Below are 14,284 nucleotides of genomic sequence, written 5' to 3'. Positions count from 1 at the left end.
CTAAAGGGGTTGACCACTGTGTCTGATTTCTCCTTTCAAGGATGAGGAAACCCAATCCATCCTTTTATTCTTTGACCATCTTCCAGTCCAGCCCTGACCGCAATCCACCCATCAAGCTTATGGCTCTTTCCTGCATCCCCCTCCAGGTTCCCCTTCTTCCTTCGTGAATAGGTGGAGCACAGAGGATTTTTAGGGCAGTGAAACTACTCTGTGTGATACCGTGATAGTGGATACGTGTCCTTGTACATTTGTCAACACCCATAAAGTGAACCCTAATATAAACCGTGGACTTTGGTTGTAATGATGAGTGGATGCTGGTTCATCAATTATAACAAAAGCACCACTCTGGTTGGGGGGGGAGGTTGATAGTGGCAGGGTCTGTGCTTTTGTGGGACAGGGGGTATATGGGAACTCTCTGTACTTTCTGCTCAGTTTTACTGTGAACCTAAAACTGCTCCAAGAAATAAAGTCTTTTCTTTTTCTGGATGGCAGGCTTGGTGTAGAGCTAGCGTGACTCAATTCAATGCAGACTAGCTCCAGCAGCTCATACTAACCCATGTTATCCCAGCTGGCACTTGGACTTTTTCTAGAGGCAATGCAGATTTTAAAGCCGAAAAATGATGAGATTAGTGGGTTTTAGGAAGATGGTTGAATGGGGATTAGTTGAGCTAGCAAGGAATCCGGGGACCCATCAGGACTGTGTGGCAGGCCTCCTCCTGCCTCAGTGCTCCCAAATCATTTACCTTAGAAATATGCGGGACCAGCAGAATTCCTTCACGGGCCCAAGGAAAACTCCAATCTACTTTCTCTTATCCCTGAATTTTGCCATAATGGATTCTAGGCATCCTCCTTTTGAGAGAGGAGGAAGCACCTTACCAGTGCTGGGTTATTAACAGAGATGAGTTCCACCCATGAGTTAGTGAACTTGGTCAGGAAGCCTTCAGGGTAGAGCTGGCATGCATGGCAAAGCACCCATGTATGACTGGTAGATACTTGGCCATCCCCCTTAGGAATGAGTAGGCATTAGGCATCCAGTAGCGCATTAGGCATCCAGAAAGGGTCTCATACGACTGTTGGTCTTTCTCTACGGCATGCTCCTCTTTTCCTGCTCAAATGTCTGTCTCCACCATTTTTCATTTACTTTTTTAGTTTTTCTTTTCCCAACCAATTTCTTTGTTTAGGTCTCACTGAGTCTTATTTTATTGATTCCCATTTATTTCTTCCAAGGAATCAGAAAGCTTAATGTCAGTTTCAATTTCCAAACCTGGCAGCAATTGAGAAAAGTGCTTTCTTCAGATCAATACTTCCTCCTGACTTGACGTTGAGCTATTAACGATTACTTGGTATATGATTTCACTGGGAAAAAAATAGGAGCCAATAAAACTGCAATCAATGGATATAAAACTAGCTGGTTTTCCCTGAGATAGGTTTTATGGAGAGGCCACAAATGCTCAAAAGAAGCAGAAAGATACTCTAGTTCACTGCACTCCCATTATCCACTAAGCTTGTTATCACCTCCAGAAATTAGGTCCATTTGGCAAGAGTCCCTTCAAGACTTGTTCTGCCAGCTGTGTGTGGACATCTCTTCTCCTCCCTGTGATGTCAAATGGACGACTTTGGCGGCCATGTCAGCAATTTACTCAGCAATTATAAGCTATTTACAGTCGCTAATTGACTTGTTGGGGTCCTTTCTTATTGGGCCAAAAAGGTTTCGATTGTTTCCCCTGTAGGTGTGAAGCTCAGTCATTCCTCCAGGGGCGGCCCCGGTCCTTCTGCAGCTGCTTCTCCATGAGCACCCTCCCCCCTCAGCTTTCTCCCCAGAATTCCCTTCCTGGACTTGGGGACACCACATGCTCCTGTCCCAGGCAAAGCAGAGGGAGATGCTGGCCTGCTCCCCTGCCTCTCTGCCCAGCCCCCATTCTGCATACCACCTCCTGATTCTCCTGAAGGGTTTAGAACAACAACTAAAGGGAATTACACAGTGGAAGAAGGAGTTTTTTTTGTTTTTGTTTTTGTTTTTTTGCTGCTTTGGGTCTTTGTTGCTACACTTTCTCTAGTTGTGGCGAGCGGGGGCTACTTTTGGTTGCGGTGCACGGGCTTCTCATTGCGATGGCTTCTCTTGTTGCAGACCATGGGCTCTAGGCACGCGGGCTCAGTAGTTGTGGCATGCGGGCTCAGTAGTTGTGGCTCGCGGGCGCTAGAGCGCAGGCTCAGTAGTTGTGGCGCACGGGCTTAGTTGCTCCACGGCATGTGGGATCTTCCCGGACCAGGGCTCGAACCCGTGTCCCCTGCATTGGCAGACAGATTCTTAACCACTGCGCCACCAGGGAAGTCCCAAAGAAGGAGATTTTTAACAGTACAAGATGGCATCACCTCCATAGGTCCAAGAGGAAGAGCACCCAAAACAGGCTAAGTCCTTCACGGGCTCACCCCTTCTCTAGGCCACAAAGCTGCCCTGGGCACAGAACCCGTCCTCGACCCAGGGGTGCCTGTCCCCTTCCTAGAGTTTGCCTTCAGAATATGCCCTGAGGGTGTTATCGATGGAAGAACAGGCTACGCTGGCGTGGGCTCCCTCAGTGGCCCCCTCAGGTCTCTTCATCCTTTCCTTCCAAACATCAAGCTGGTACCAACTGGTACAACATACGGACACACACACATGTACACCCATGCGCACGCACAAAAACACATGCACACCCGCTCCCAAATTCAACCTCAGTGAGGAGTAACGGAGTCAAATCCAAACAGAGGAATGCAAACATTTTCCTAAGAACCCCACAGCTTTCAAGGTCGTGATGCCATCAGAGGGGGGGGTGCGTTGCTGCATCTTGTCTTAGTGTGTTTGCTCACCCCCCCACCCCCCCCAGCATGTTTTCAGGTTATGCTTCCTTGGGCTGGAGAAATGAGCCCATTTCTTACAAAGGCATAGGGGGCTGGGCCATCCTCTCCAGCTGGGGAAGAGGGGAGGGAAGTGGGAAATTGAAAGGGAGTGTGATTTGTTCTTTCACTTATACACGGAGGGTTTACATTTTAAAAGGAAACTTCCAAGATGGGGAGAGGGGTCAGGGAGGGCCTCGCTCCTGTTCCCCTGGCTCTTCTCACCTCTCCTCTCAGGAACACTGAGTGCTCTGCAAGCACGTTGGCTGAAAGGCTCCACCAGTGCGTTCATGAGGACTTGGCACCCAGCTGTGGAAGGTTTCCAATTCCCGTGCTGATCTGTCATTTCTACTTTCAGTGTCTCTGTGGATTTTATTTCCCAAAAATAGTACCATTCATTTCATATTTTCTTTTCTTCTGTACAAGCTATTTTTTAAGGAAAGACTTAAATATATCTATCTTAAATATAGTACATAGATAGATAGATAGATAGATATAGATACATGATGGATGGATCCATGGATCGACGGATAGCTAAGATAATAACTTCTGTCTCCTAATCTAACACATTCCAGCCATTTCCTTAGAACAGGCGCCTAAACCTTCTGGCTGTTCATTAGTTGAAAGTGGGCCTCCCGTTTTAATCTTCAGGCTCAGCTGAAGAGGAGCTTTAGCGAAGCTGGAGAGGAGATGGCTGCGTTGACAACTTCATCAGGGATCTCAGGCCTACGTGTTCCCAGGAAAACCCACGTTAGAACTTATTATGAGCCCACGTGGGCCCGGGGAATCAGCAGCGCAAGCAGCTGTCTTCTGAGGCCCTTGCCGATGGGCCTGAAGATCAGTTGCACCGCTGGCCTCGCCACCCGCCCCGCCGCGAACTTTCCGAGTCACCATACGGCACTTCCTGTCCCCCCGTGAGCCCCTCCCATAACGGTCCCCCTGTGGGGAGGTTCCAGTCCCTGGAAGCTTTGGAGAACAGAGCCACAAAGATGGATCCAAGAACAAAGGTGTGTCCAAGACGCAGATGTGCTGGTGCTCATTTCCAGCAGGCTCCTGCACCCCAGCTAATGCTGGACCCAGACAGATGTGCTTAGTCATCCCTCTCCTCTGTCCAAAAAGTGTTTCAGAGATCACTATGGTACAGCCTTTGGGTTTGAAAGGAAATATATTTCCCAAGAATCCTTCAGCAGAAAAATCAAAAACCAAACCAAAGCAAAATAAGGTATCAAAGGCCCCAAATATACTTTTGGTGAATTACCTTCAAAGTTTTACAAACCTGCTTTCTTTGTCTGCCATGTCTGGTTTTTTCTCCCTGTATCTTGAAAATTTTAAGAAAAGGCTTCACAATGCCAATGTCCTTGATCAATTATGTTGTAGCAGCAATCAGAAACTTGCTGCATCTTTGTGGAGAGAGAGGGATTTGAAAGGCGCGTCTTTTATCTCTACTTATATTTAGGTATATAGTCTACTTGTCTCCCCAAAATAAAATAGGTTAATTACTTCAGAAAACTGCAAAACAAAAAAAAGGCAATATCAGAAGTAAAGTCAAATTCCATCCAGTCAACATAGTTCAGTAAATAGTGCCTTGAATTTGAAAGCATTTCAAGAATGAACAGTACATTCAAATAATGCAGTTTTCTCTCAAACTACGAGCATAGCCTATCATAGACGCTGTGTTTATGTAGGATCGTATTCATAAATATAAATTCTAAGTTTCAGAAAATATGAAACCAAGCCCCTTCCATGAAAAGAAATATCCATGTACCCCTTATGTTATTCAATAGGTAGCACATATTTTGAGTGTAAGAGCAGAGTTGCTTTGCTTCCCGACTCACAGAACAGTTCTGTACTAAGGATCCGAGCAAAAATAACCTTGATTTTTATAGACTTGTATTTTTTTCTAAGGCCTTGGCCCATAATCTTATTAAATTTAACAGTTTAAAATAAGTTTCCCTGGGAAACTTTGAAAACTGACTCTTGGAAAACTTTGAAAACCTTGACTTTTAAAATATGTATTTGTTATTAATTTTTAATTACCAAAAATGATTATTACCAAAAAATCAGAAATAATGCAGAAGGATATAATTTAAGAAGTGGATATCTATCCTTCCCACCCTCTCTCAGAGATAATCACAATCAGTAGTTTTGTGTGTATACTTTTAGAGTTCTAAATACATATATTTGTATATACATATATTCTCAAATATTCGTATATACACACATGCACACAGAGGTGCTTTTTATTCTTTAAGAAAAATTGAAATGTATGCTAAGAGATTAGATCTTAATTGTTCCTGCCACAAAAAAGAAATGGTAATTATGTAACATAATAGAATTGTTAGCTAACACGATGGTGGTAATCATAATATAATATATATTATATGTTGAATCATATATATTATATTATCAACATGTTGTATACCTTAAACTTACACAATGTTATATGCCAATTATATTTCAACTTTAAAAAATGAAAAAAAAAATTGGATTGTAATATACCAACTGTTCTGCAGCTGGGTGTTGTCATGTCAGGATCTATCAAGGCCATCTCTCCTGGGTGGTGGAGGGCAGGCAGGGCGGGGGCGGTGAGCCCCCCAGGCTGTACCCCAGAGGGAACAGAGCAGTGGGGTCACCAGAGGCGCGTGCTGCAGACGCCGGCCTGACGACGCGCTTTACAGAGGCTGCTGGAAGTGCCCATGCCCAAGTCCAGCCCGGGTCCTGCTGTCCCCACCGCCTGCTCCCAGATGCCAGCGGAACCAAGCGAACAAGGGGCACACCCCTGCCCTCAGCAAACTGGGTTGTGAATACCCCCAATGACCCAGATGACTCTACTTTTAAAGTTACGCATTGTTATGCTATTAAAGAAGAGAATTTGGCCATTTTCCCTCCAAGAGGCTGCATAAATTACTTTATTATGGAAAGCAGAGCACTGTAATTTGTTTTCCAGGCTACAGCCTTTCTTGGTGGAGTTGCTGCATTAGCTTCACGCCCCTGTCTTCTGGAGTGTTCGCAGCTCTCGTCACTCAGGCCAGCCACGCTTCAGGTCTTTACAAATAGCTTTGCCTCTTTGCCCTTTCACCACTATCTGTGGTAGCTAAAGCCTCCTGTTCTAAATGATTGGGATGCCCTCACTAATAAGTAGGAGGGAATCGATTGTTCTTTCAAAGAAGGCATCTCCTCTAGAATTAGACAGAACTCCACCTGCACTGGGCATCCCCTCCCCCATTTCTCTCAGACTCTTCCAAACAGAGCTCGGGAGTGGGGGGCCCGTCATGTTGGGAGAGGGGCCTCATCGTGTACCCTGTGTTCCCCACAGCACAGCTGCCCCTGGCCATGGTCCTACTCCCACTGTCCATCTGTCAATATCTTCCAAAACCCACTTGGAGTGATGGTGCTTCTCCGCCCCAGCAGGACAAACTGGCACACCCGCCTCAATACACCACTTGGGGAGATCCGATCCTAACCCTGGAACCTTATGCTACAGCTCCGGGCTATGTGCTTCGTCCTACACTCTGAGCTCCCATGACCACAGTCCCATCTTAATGACCTGGTACCTGGATCACGACGCCTAATTGTGTCCTGTCCTCGGTGCTCTCCATCCCGGACAGAGGGGCAGGGCCGGAGGCAACTGAAGACGCAGTGGTGAGAGGCGCCGTGATGGGCAGAAGCAGCAAGAGAACGTCCCAGCCTTCAAAGAGAACGGGGAGGCCCCTAGAAGCCCAGCTTCCATGGGAGAGGACTCAGAACCGAAATCACATGGTACAATCGCTACAGTTACCCGTACCACCTGGTTTTCTTCCTGCCAACTGAGCCTGGGAAGGCAAGCATCGCACACAGTAGAGCTCTCAGTCCTTGATCATGGGCCTGTCATTCCTTTGTTTTCTGATGAGAAGGTTGAACCCCATCATCTCAGGAGCAGCATCTGGCAATGATTGCTGCTCAGTCTGAAAGCCTTGGAGCCGGACAGCCCAGGGCCCAGGCATCAACCCCACCGTGTACAAGCTGCGTGAATTCAGGCAAGTTATTGGCCTTTCTACACCCTAGGCTGCAGCTCTGGGTTATGAGCACGTTAGTCATCCATCCCCGTTAGAATGGAGATGATTAACTGACACAACACATGTGGGGTGTTTACTTAATGCCTGACCCATAGTTAGTGCTGAAACAACGTCAGGCACTGTTGCTACTATGACATTTTCTTCCCATCTAAGAACCTATGGTGCTGTGACTGAGTGCAGAGAACTTGGTGGATGCAAACGGGATAAAAGGGGCATGATTTTGCAAGGTGCCGCCTGGTCCTGCTAAGCATGCCGGCCTGAGGGAGCCTGCGTCCTGCAGACACAGACCTCCTCCGTGCATGCCACTGGGTCGTCCGTGCAGGGCCACTCTGGGCTCTTCACTCTTTGCCCACCCCGTCCTTCCAAGCCTGGTGGTCGGTCTAAGCCTGCATCCTAGACCTCCCAGGAGTTTGGGTTCAGCAACGGTGCTCCTAGCGCCCTGTGCACCCTAAACGTCCTGGAGATGCAGAGAGATTCTGCTGGTCCCCCTGCAAGCGGCCCCTGGGAGAAGTGTTTACTCGCAGTCAGCTCAGAGTGGAGCTCTCTGAAGTACTGGAATCGTGGCCACCACTGGCCCCACGCATGACGCGTAGGTGGAGTTTGATGAAGCGTTTCATCTCTGTCCAGTGGAGGCCAAGGTCAAAAGACTGAGGGTTTTCTGCCTTGGACAGAATTCGGATTTGACCTCACATGTTGTTTTCTCATCTCTAATACGAGCTCGTTCCAGCCTCAGTGTTGAGATGGGAATTAAATAAGCCCATGTTCGCAGAGCACCCACACGGCGCGGGACCCTGCTCTACAGTGGGTGACGGGGAGGGTCACAGGAGCCACTGCTGGGTGCAGAGTCCCCACCAAGCCAGGGTCCACACTGCCTCGGCCCAGCAGCCCCAGAGCAGGCACGAGTCTCAACTTGCAGACGGAAACGGTCATACAGCATCGTCAGTGTGCGTAATGCCACTGAACTGTACACCTGAAAATGGTAAATTTTATGTTATGTATATTTACCACAAGAACAAAACCCACGGAGTGCATCGATTTTACTTGTCAAGTGCGAGCTACACGTCCCTGCCTGCTCTTTGCCTCTTTCTTTCTCAAGCGTTGCTGTAGACGTTGGCCTCCTTTAGGAAAACGTGTGGGTATGAGGCGAGGTCCCAGGTGCACAGAACTCCACAGAACGTGTGGGAAAGAAACGCAATGAATCAGAATTGCCTGTAAAAGCTTTGTAGTTTGCCTTCCTAGAACTGAAAGCCTACAGCGTTAACACCCGTGGAACAGGACGCTCTGCAAGGAAGCGGGACCAGGAGGCCCCTCGGCCCCTCTGCTGCTGCAAGCGCCCTGACCCCGAGAAGCTGTGCTCGTGGGATGCGGTCTCCCCTCCCCTCCCGGGGAACCAGCCTCACCGCCCACAGAGAGGCTGCTCCTCACAGGGCAGCCCCCGAGTCCCCTGGTCTCTGCACAGCAGAGCACCCACAGGGCCCGGGGGCCCCAGGGGGTCTGGGGAAGGCCGGCTTGCAGCGGGTTCAGCCGAGTATTTTCAGAGGAAACAGCAAGATTAAAGATGTGGCAGGAGCAGAAGGTAAGCAGGAATTTTTTATAGTGAGTCAAAGTATTGATTAAAAAAGCACTAATTTGGAGACTTTTGTAGCTTTCTCAGAATGACATGCCTCCTTGTTAGACATCTCCAGTTTCATCTCCCTGCCTTCAAAGGCCTGTCAGGAGGCTGGAGAGGATAAAAGGAAAAGTGATTAGAGAGAAGGAAAATAGTAGCAAAGAAGGAAGTTTTGAAGTGCCGAAGAGTCTGAAGAAAGGAGGTTTGGGGATGATATGCTGCCTTCCGTGCGGGGAAACGGTGTGATGACATAATACGAAGCACTGCTAATGAGCAGAGCCTAGCCCACTCTTGCCAGCTCTCTGAAACCGTGTGGTGCCTGCAAGACATGGTTTGAAGGAAGGCGAGGATCCAGGCCAGCCAGGTCCTCTCCAGATAGGCAGATATTTCTAGAACACCCACAGGTACCCTGCTCAGGAAAGGAACAGGTGAGAAGGGATGAATGGCCCCGAGTTTCTCATCATCACTACTGGAAAACCAAATCAAAACACCCCCAGTCTTCAGAAATGTGAGGGAGGAAACGTGGTCCTGCTAAGAAGAAGGGGAGCAAAAGCATCCAGGGAAAACCCTTCCATAGCCATTGAAAACAGTCATGCAGTTTCTTGAGATATGTTTTTAAATGTGACAGCTGGTAAGTGTCCTAGACTCTGCTTGTCCCAGGCCAGAGATTTCTTTCAGGGCACATCAAGCTTTGGCAACAAAGGTGGAGTGAGAGAGAGTAAATGAGTTAGAATGATCTCAATGGAGTTGGGGGGAACTTTTCTCAATGAACAATCACACAATGAGTGAGTGACTACATATTTTCTGTCCTTGCCCTGAGCAAGGGGCATTCTCTTAGGACGGTGAGAGGGAGGAAGAAAGGAGCGGTCAGAGGGGGTGCTTCCCAGCGAAATGGGGACAAAGTGGCACTTCCTCAGCCAGGACAGGCAGCTGAAGGGTCAGGGCAGCGATGCTTCTGGACCACCAGTCGGGAGTTTGGTAAATGGGCTGGTGACAGTTGACGTTAAGGAATAGAAGTTGGAAGGACAGAGGTCGTACCTCCATGTCTATTATGCAAAAGTGATTGGTCAGCAGGCCATTATTTTATGTAAAGATGATCCTTTGTAGAAAAACTGACTCAATGCCCTGCAGCTCAGAGGAGCTTGCTTGAGGAAAGACCTTCTGTAGGCGTCACACTCCAGCCAAGGCCCCTGGGAGCCAACTGGTAACGGCCTCCTCAACGATAGACTTAGAAGCTATCCTCAAGGTTTTGGGGTGCATCGGAAATCATGGGGGTTGGGGGCAGGCTCAGCCCCAGAGACCCTGATTCCAGACCCAGGAATTTTCACTTTGAAGAAGCCTCCAGATGATTCTGGGATGACTCACAGAGAATCACTACTCCACAGTTTTCTGTCAGCCCATCTCGTTCAGATGGACCTGCCATGATGGCAGAGGTTCCAATGTCTCTGTCAGCAGAGTTTTGTGACTGAGACCCTGCTTTGCGCCAGACTGGGTCCAAAGTAGAATTCTTCCCTCCAGGATTGTCTGGGGCCAGTTCTCCTTAGCAGCTACAGTACGAGTGGCTTTTGTAGAAGTTGTAATAGTGATCGAATCATACTCGTAACCAGCTACACTTTCAGCGTGACTTCTATGAGCCAGGCCTTACTCTTGACACAAGAGAAAGAGTTCTTTCAGTTGTAAACTGAAAAGATGAGAGAAAAACTGACTTTGGGGAGTTTAAAAAATAGCGGTAAGTAGAGATGCTTTCTGTGCCTATCAAGGAACGAATGCCTTTTCCCAGCTCTGCTCCAGCCAGCCCCACAAAGGGCCACATCCAGCAGACCCCACTGGCCTCCACCCCTTTCTGCTCTGTCCTTGCTCTTTGGGGAGCCCCCTTCAGCAGCATGGGCCAGAAGGGATTGATTTACATGGTTTAAAGTGGGTGAAAATGCAGGTATTTTTAGAGGGAAACATTTGCATCTGTGCATTAATCCCCTGCCAAGTTCACAGACTCTTTCACCTACTTTATCTCATTCAATTCCCTGAAGAAGAACATTTATGTCACATTTTGCAGGTGAGAAAATTGAGGCAGAAGGTAATTGCCTCATCTAAAGTTACACAACTAGTTAGCATGAGAACCAGAACCTTAACCCCAGGCTTCTGGCTCCAAGTTCGGGAGCCTTCCAATAAGCACATACTTACTTTCATTCAAATGCCAGGTCCATTTGTATATCCTGACACACAGCAATAAAATAAAGCTGGGCCTAAAGAGAGAAAATAATTTGAAGTGGCTAAGAGAAAATTCACTCCTCTTGTGAAAACCTATCCAGATGACAAGCTGCTTTGGAACAACATAAAAATGAAGAGTGGGGTGTTTCTCACAGTGCTTTTCTCCAGAAAGTTCTCTAAATGTGCTTTGTTTCCTTTTTCTCCAGAAATGTGCTGACCAATCACCTTGCAGTTGCCAAGGCAGTTGTAATTTCCATTAAGCATATCCCTTTCCATAAAACGACTCGGTAAATGCTTTGATTGTGTACTTTTCAAGTTAATACATTTTGAACATCAGAACTGACCATTTGTCCTGACTCTTGCTTCATAACTACAGTGCATTCCATTCCTCCTCTCAGGTTTCTATTGGGGAAAATAAAGGACAAAGCAATCAAGTGAGCCCAAATACCCCAGTTTAGTTTCTTAACCACAAAGTGCCACAAGCATCTCCCTGATCCCTGCACACAGCCCTGGCTCCAGTGTCTTTCTGAAGCATTAACAAGCTCAGGGCATTGAGAGCAAACGGACGCTGCAGGAAAGCAGCTTGGCAAGGCGCGTCAAGGCACGGAGGCCTTTGCAGGGTCAGAGCCTCCCAACACGCAGAGGCACAGATGTTAGCTGGGAGTCCGCGCTGTCTACATTGGGAAGCGGGGCCTAGGAGGTGAGGGAGAGACCGTTCCCGCAGGCAACCCTCCCACCGGTTCAGACTTACTGGGGAGCGGCTGGCTCCCTTCTTCATGGCCAATGCCATTTCCAGCAGCTCTGCCCAGGAGGCACCTTGGGCACTCACAGGTAAGTGGTGGTTGGAGACTCTGGCAGCCCCGGCATTGCTCCGCTCACACCCTAGCAGGCTCTCTGCCATGCACCCCGGCACTGCTGAGCCCACCGCTCTCAGGGAGGGTCAAGGACAGCGTCCAGGGCTGGGCAGTCCTCTTAGTCAGCTCAGGCTGCTATAACAAAATACCATAGACTCGTGGGAAATACAGGGGATGCTGGCAGTTTTAGAAGAGGAAAGGGAGAAAGGCTGAACCCAGAGCACCACGAGGAAGAAGCAGAGAGGAGGGGGGGCATGGAGACTTCTCCCAAAGACAGGAAGAAAAACCGGAACTCCTCACCAATCAGGTGCCCCACCAAGGGACTCAAAGTGGGCCCAGCAAATGCATCTGCTCTTAACATTTTCCCACGGGATTTCTCATGAAGCTTCACTTCAGCGATCTTTAAGAGGAATGAAATACAGTCCACTGGAAAAGCACAAGGAGCAAGATTAAGGCCAAAGTCAAGAATCAACGTCTTCAACACAGGTTTCGGGACCCAAAAGGTGGGAGAAATCACGTATGTTACAGAGCCAGAGTGGCATTTTCCCCCTACACTGCAGTTACTAGCACAGTAAATGTTAGTTTCTTTATATGTTCCTTGGTTTCAGAAATTTCCAGCCTAACTCTCCCACCCCAGCTGCTCAAAAAACAGCTTCCAAATCAAGTTTTTAAAATAGCTGCTCTTCCAATAATTTAAGTTAAAATGCTAGGCATTTGTTTTGGGTGTTCCCAGATGACTGGTGCCGAACATGGGGGCAGACCCATGGGAGACAAGCCTAGAGGACTTCTTGGAGGTGGCACATCTGTGAACTGCTTGCTACTCACTTCCTGTGAGGAGATAAGAACTGAGAGGAGGGTTAGAAACATTTGTGGCCACTTGACATCCTCCACCCCTCGTGGACCAGTTCAGGTATCATGTGGTCATAGCATGTGGCCTGAGCTGCCTACAATTTCTGTGCAGTTAAGGTTTGTCACCTGTAATCCAACAGGGCATAAAATCTGGAATCATTTCATCAAAAGATCATTTTAACTATAATTTATTAAGATAAATTGTGAAAATTGACTTCTGATGAGGGATTATAAATGAATAAAGCACTACTTGCTTTAATTTGCATAAAACTTTAAAAGGAATAAACCGTGCTTGCTGAGCTCACTTTATAATCTCTTCGAGTCCCGTTCCCACAGCACTGAGCGTGTTTTGTCTACTATGCATGTTATTAAAACAAAACATAGAAATATTTAGGCAGACATTTTCCCCTACAAATAAGGTGGTTGTTTAATCAGATAAGCAAGAAACAATCTCACTTGTCACATTAAAAATATTAAATACAGATACAGTGTTTGTTTATTGTATTATATAAAAGTATTATTTTGCAAGGGTTTGAAAATTGAAAAAAAAACAAAAAACAAAAACTGAACTTCACCACAATCTAAGAGATACTGCCATAGAGGGAATTCTCCAGGCGGGATGGGAAAGGGGCGTGGTGTGTGTCTGTGTGTGTTTGTGTGTGAGATGCGTGGTCAGACGCAGGGGAAGGAATACACTGCACTTTTCAGCAATAAAAACACTATTGTGTTGGGTAATTACATATTGCACAGCCTCCATGACAAACAGAAACATTTGTTTCCATTCTGGTTGAAGTGAAAAGGAACCTTTTCCCTCCACTGCCTGGGCGGTTAGCTCAAAGGCCAGGAAGGGCTGTAACCCCAGGGCAACCACAGGAGACCCATGTGCCCTCACAATGCAAAAGCCGACTGTTTTGAGGGCACAGACCGCAAAACCCCTGCGCCTCCCTCCCTCACCGTCTATTTCTCACCGTCTTCGTGGGAACCTTTGGCTCAGAAAGAGAACCTGCCCCGAGGGTCCCGAGGCTCATTGAGACCCTCACCACTGCAGACACAACCTCGAATAGCACAGCTCAGGTGCAACAAGCCTCCACTGGGCACACCGCAGCCAATTCTCTTTTCTTTTAGAATCTACTAATCCAGCGTCTGTGCTCAAACTTTAGTTTTAATTTACTTCTGCCACAAAAGTGACAGACGTGGATTTTTACTGCCTGCTAGGCAGAGTGGGTCGTTCATATATTTGATTAGAGGAGGCCGTTGATGAAATTCAGAGTCATGTGGAAAATGCCAGTGGTGATTGGGGAGGGGAGGGGTCCTTCCAACCAGAGTGTGGGGAGTCACAGAGTTAGAACTGGGGGGCCTTAGACTACACCCCCCAACACGTCCTTCCTCAGGGTGAGTGGAGATGCAGCTGAACCAGCATACATAGGCAATTGCTCTTTGTCTGCATCAGAAGGGGTTTGGGCAAGGAAAAGAGAAATACTTGGAATTTGTCAATTTGTGATATTTTAAAACTTCAGATTAATTTGTCTTCTCCTGTTTGTAAACCATCAACAGAATCCCTAATCCTCTCTTGGCGTCTTTCTGGGTTTACCTTGAGGTGGCCTGTGCTGGTTTGCTGAGCTCTCACCCTCCCCAGATGTGGACTAGGCCCGTGCCCTCCCCCCAAGGTGGACAGACCTCTGGCCGGCTCCACGTGCCCGACCCGGGGAGTGACCAGCATGCGGTTTCCTCCCGTTTGCTCTCCTGCAGCAGAGCGGCATCGTCGGGAACCCCCTGGAACCAATTCTGCCAACAGGTGACATGGGGCCTGCGGCCTGGTCTTCACTGGAGCGGCA

This window comes from Eubalaena glacialis, chromosome 15 (assembly GCF_028564815.1).
Source record: "Eubalaena glacialis isolate mEubGla1 chromosome 15, mEubGla1.1.hap2.+ XY, whole genome shotgun sequence".
Taxonomy (NCBI): Eukaryota; Metazoa; Chordata; class Mammalia; order Artiodactyla; family Balaenidae; genus Eubalaena; species Eubalaena glacialis.
The sequence above is the reverse complement of the archived record's forward strand: the minus strand, read 5'-3'. Positions refer to the sequence as shown.